The sequence below is a fragment of the Hordeum vulgare genome, chromosome 7H (assembly GCF_904849725.1).
Source record: "Hordeum vulgare subsp. vulgare chromosome 7H, MorexV3_pseudomolecules_assembly, whole genome shotgun sequence".
Lineage (NCBI taxonomy): Eukaryota > Viridiplantae > Streptophyta > Magnoliopsida > Poales > Poaceae > Hordeum > Hordeum vulgare.
In genome coordinates this window covers 612232890-612238551 of record NC_058524.1, presented here as the reverse complement: position 1 = coordinate 612238551, position 5662 = coordinate 612232890, and the positions used below count along the sequence as shown (strand labels likewise).

General features: G+C 46.2%; 1 long non-coding RNA gene across 1 annotated transcript; it reads right to left on the bottom strand.

Annotated features, from left to right (window-relative positions):
* Positions 1-3533: 3533 nt before the first annotated feature.
* On the bottom strand, positions 3534-4639 carry LOC123412971. Its single transcript, XR_006613647.1, has 3 exons — positions 4533-4639; positions 4257-4359; positions 3534-3730 (listed from the first exon to the last, which is right to left on the bottom strand). It is a non-coding gene; the product is annotated as an uncharacterized LOC123412971 (long non-coding RNA).
* Between the last annotated feature and the right edge of the window lie 1023 nt (positions 4640-5662).

Here is a 5662-nt window from a genome sequence, read left to right as displayed (position 1 = left end):
CAAACTGAAATCCATCCTCTTAGTATTATAAGATGTTTATTCCACAAGCATAACGCACACACACGAACAATATATAGCAGGTCCAATGCACTGACCAAGCTGCTCCTGTGTTCAGACAAACACACTCCCAAACCACACGAGGCAGTCACACAACTGCTGCTTAGTCAAGCACTCAAGGTGCACACGCATATAGCTAAGATGTTGCAAGCAGGCACACACATAGCAAGCCACACTTGGGCACACACGTCGGTGCGAGCAGCCAAGAACCATGCATGCTGCTTCTTATTTGAAAGCCACAATGCTAGGTGCGAGCCACCACAAGCTCACACCTGACAGACACAAGAACACAAAGCAGTAGTAGGAGCCGATCGATCGATGACCGACACCACCTGCAAATTTCTTTCAAGCAACCCGGGAAGCACACAACAAACCAAACACATGCAGCAGACAACAGGACCTGCAGGATCGGGCGTCCATCTGGTCTCCCATTAAGGATGGAAGAACCACATCGGTGAAGCGCGGCGCAAGGATCACCTACACAATGTAAGTGGCAGAGTGCAGAAAAAAAAGAGTGAATAGCAAAGCTGACATCGAGTATGATGTTGACAGTTCAGCAAAAATGGATTTGCTACATGTGTAAGTGAGAGTACCTGAGCACGGAGACCCTGGGCAGTTTCTTCTTGTAGTAGCGTGAGTGCAGCGGCGCCTCGAAGTGGTCGGGGCACACCTCCCCGTCCCACTCAAGCGCGTCCCAGACGTCTTTCTCGATCTCGGCGGTTGGCTTCTTCATGTCTCCGCTACGGGTCCCCACCACCGGAAGCCGGCGCAGGGCCCAACATCCTCTGATCTTGATGGTCTTGAGATTTGGTGCCACCATCTTGACCTCGCATATCTGCTGCAGCACTGGCAGGTCGTGCAGGTGGATGGTGGCCAGCTTCGGGAATGCTACACCTTGGGTGGATATTTCCATTGGGTACCATAGTTGGTGTAGCACGAATACGTGTCTGAGCTGTCCGCAGTGGACGATGTGCAGGGTCTCCAAACTTGGGAAGGAGTTGACCCATACAGGGAGCACAAACTGAAGGCTGGGGCAAGAGCATAATCGTAGGCACCGCAGATTCCTGAATGAATCATCATTGTAGTCTTGGTAACCCGTTTTATTGCATACCCAGCGGGCCATACGGAGATCTATCGCCCAGATGGTCTCCAGCTGCAAAAATCCACCTGATCCGATCGGGAAGAATTCATCCAACTTGGGGCACCTCTCCATGCGGCATTGCCTTAGAAACGTCCATTTTCCCGAAAACATACTTCCAATAGTCGAGACATCATGGACATGCAATGATTCAACAAACCTTGTCATCACACGTACGAGGGCATAATCAAAGACGTGGCTCCCTTCAGCAATCTCAATATGCCGATTAAACTTGTCAGTCGGAGGATTTGGGAAAACCTGCATCGGGGCATCACCAACTATGTCTTGGAGATCACCGTACCGGCCGTCTTGAACAAGCTGCAGCAGGCCGAGTTGATCTCCATGCATGACGACCTTTTTCTCCTTGTAGGTCACTATGGATTGAACTGGTCCGTTAGACACCGGTGAGGTGGCATGGATATTAAAGCACACATCCTCAGGTTCATAATGATGAAACAGTGGATTCTCCAATGACCGAAAAAGCCTCGCATCCACAACACTGGCATGCACCTGCAGCCGAAATGATTTGTTCTGGTCAATGGACGGCGGACGACAGCCCGCTCCAGCTCGCGTGTCTATGCATAACAAATTCAAGGAAGGGATATCTGCCATGCTCCAAATTATTGCACAAAGGTTCTTACATCCTAGCAGAAATAATTGCTTCAGCATTGGGACTTCTAGCACCATAGTGCTGAAATCAAGTGTCTTAATTGCAGTTCCAGAGAGGTCAAGTTCGACGAGGTTGGGCAACCCACGCACAAACATATTTTCCAATTGTGTGCAGCCTTTGAGGGAAATACTAGACACACTAGCACCCTCCTTAGTAGTTGGGGTCGACGGGCGTTCTTGTTTGGCAGGCAGCTCAACAATTGACGCCCGGTGGAAAGCTGGCCCATATCCGTCAAAGCTAAAGGACTTCAGCGAATGAGGTAGCCCATCAGGGACAAGGACATTTTTAAGATCATTGCAATCATCTAGAATGAGCACCTGGAGACTACTTGCTTTAGATATGCCGTTTGGTAGAATTTTCATCTCACTGTTGCCAGACAGGTCAAGTATTTCTAGCTTTTCCTTGTGCATGAATGAGTTGCCTAGGTATGCTGAAATATCTGGTCTACAAGCAGGCTTGATAACCCGAAACCATCTTAGGTTTGGTAGCTGCCCTTGTAAGCGAGTTGTGTATTGCCAACACCAGACTCCCTCTATGCTTAGCTCCATGAGGTTATCCATGAGGCCCATCTTTTCTGGTGATAAGATTTCATTCCAAGCAGTGTGGCGTAGGTCTAACACCCACAAGCTATCCAAGCAATCCCACTCAGTATGATCCTCTCCTTCACCGATTCTGTCATTTGTACAGTGGTCCAGTCCAAGGAATCTTATGCTATGACATTTTAGAAAAGGGGGTGATGCAAAATTGAAGGCACAACAACACAGAATTAGCACACCAAGGTTTCTGGAATGTTGAAATAAACTATTTGGCAATGCTGTTGGTTGACCAGATATTTGAAACTCCAAGAAGAATGATGATGTCTCTGCTGGTAAATTATTCATACCCAGTATTTCCCTATCCCTCAATGTGATTGAAATCCAACGGTATGAATCTTCTTCATATACACCATCTTCTTGAACTACAAGGAAAGGAAGCTTGAGATGTTTCTTGAACTTTGTGAGCACATCATCGTCCCACTCCCACCTTATCTCTCTATGCAATGCATCATTTATCTCCAGTGTTATATCCTTTTGCAATATCCCATCACATATCCAATAACTGGACACAAGATCACCCCATGCAGAATTGGTCTTGTCAAAACTACATTGCAAGAATAGTTTCTACAAACAACAATCGACAACCATCATTGGATTGACTCCCTGGATCTGGATGCATGGATTGCCAGCAATTATGATGGCATCCTCCTTACACAGTAGTGCATACCAGTCTCCACTAAGTAAATCCTCTATCATACCACAAACCAAAACCTGTGTGTACCTCAGTTCTTTTACCAGTTCTTGTTTTCTCTCATTTTGTATGGTCAATATTCTCCTTCTATAGCACCATATCATCAGATTGTCACCAAAACTTGTAATTGGAGGAACACCAAAGTTGGTTAGGTCAACCAATTCGTTTTCACTACCATTATGAAAAATCAATGCAAATTTGTTGTATTTCAGGATTTCATAGATTTCTCTTGACACACTTGTCATCTCATTCCTAGAGCTTTCAGCAACTCCATTAAAATCATCCTCTTCATCCTGCTCATCCAGAATAGCCATTATTGAGCTTTGAAGCTCCAATTCCTCTGTGATTGCCCTCTGCAACCCTCTTCTATTTTATGAGCAATCTATATGAATTATTTTATCAAAGCATAGTTCCGGAGTGGTTGTTCTATATGGGAGCACTTCCGCTATGGATCTAAGCATATCAGACGCCCCAAGTCCGCCCCAACCATGATAATAGATAACCCTATAATATCTCAAGGCCTCAAGAATGTGGAATATCTCCTCTCTGCCATCATCAAAATTTCTGCGCCAGACATACTGGATTTAAAACCCATAATTAAGTTAGACCATGTTTCCTAGAAGCATCACTAATCTAATTCGTTTGCATAATCTAATTCATGCAAACGCAAACTCTTAGTACACATGGATAAACAATGGGTGCATTAGTGAATTATACATGATTCCATACTTCCTCACAGGGTTCATTCATTATCATACTACTGAGAGACTAGCATGTTTCTTTCCCTTGTGTATTTACCGACCCGTACTTATAGAGCATTCTAGCTAACCACATAAATAGTTGCTTTTTCACATTTATAACTATGTCCGTCCCAGACGCCTGGTCCGTACTCGGGTCACTGACATTGAATTATGTATACATCGCATGCATGACTACAGGTTGGGTTGATGTATAAACACGCATGGGACATGAAAATCTAAACATAATTAGATGAAAGAAAATGATTAATTAGTAAGTTCATAAACATAATTTGCACAAGAGCATTACCCATGCTATGAATAGATGATACGCATACTCATGCATATTCGAGAAAAAGAGCATTACCCATGAAGTAACCATGATGAAGTTCTCTATCAAGACCAACAAACAAAAGCAGCAGCAGATGAATCAATCTAACCCATCTCTGGTGAAGGTGCGTCACCACTGCCTACATGCACAGCAACGACAACGTGTTACATTTGAGCCTCAGCACACCAATATTAATTATCCAGTAACACGCCGGGCAATTTTATCTAGAATACGTTGCAAGGACAAGGTTGAAGTCTCAAACCGAGCTAACAGAATGTCACTATTTTAGTATTTTCAGAAGTATGTGTGTACCTTGATAGTAGACAGGAGGAGCACAGCCTGAGAAACAGAGACTCGGACCAAGGCTCCGCGATTTTTAACTACAGCTCCGCCTGCTCCGGGCGCGGAGTTGTGGAGCGGAGGACCTCAATTTCAAGTATTTGACTTCAGAACAGAGCAAGGTTTGGCTATGGAATATGGAAATCAGCCCTTCCTTCTGTAAACTAAGAAAGGCACAATTCCTTGCGTGTTATCCCTATACTGGAAGTGTCCCTTTTTCTTTTCTCCAGAGCATGCAATGATGATGGTGCCTGGTAGTGTACACTAGAATTCTCTACAATCTGGTACTGCTAGTGATGTAAAGCAGCAGCAGCAAAGTAACACACGTCTTTTTCTTTAAGTACAGTAACACACGCCTTTGCTCAAAGCAGACTCATAAACAGGCTCGGCGGACAATCTGGGGCACTTAGTGGAATGTTACAATAAAATCAAAATGCACGTAAATACTTGCCACTGGGACTCAAAGTGCAGATGAATAGTTTCGGATACGAGGCCCTGAATAGTGTCGGCCACATAACGATGCTATGCATTATAAATTTCAGTTATGATATGCGACTCACAGATCCATGAAAAACACTTTGGGATAAGGCCGCTCTGGTGAGAGATGTGTGAGTGCTCTCGCGGCTCGCCTGATGACGCGCTAGGCGACTCCGCCGCGCCGCCGGGCCCCGCCGGGGCATCTGATGCCGCTGCATATTCTCTCCCCGCTGTTATCGACCACCCCCCTCCCCCCCACCGTCGATGTGGATGCTTGCTCCCCTTTGAGGTAACCCTTGTTTGTTTTCTTATGGTAGTGCGATCCGTGCTCATTCACGTGACGTTGTTCCGCGTCCAGGCTCGGCCTTTCGCGAGAGTGTGCTACCGTCCTTTCTCTCCTCCGCGTCCCATGATCCTGAGTCCTTCCCTGACTTGGGCATGCCCGGCGTGCTCTAGCTCGCCGCGTCATTCCCGGCGGCATGTTTCTCATGGTAGTGCGACCCGTGCTCGTTCACGTGACGTTGTTCCGTGTCCAGGCTCGGCCTTTCGCGAGCGTGTGCTGGTGTCCTTTCTCTCCTCCGTGTCCCATGATCATGGGTCCTTCCCTGACATGGGCGTGCTCTAGC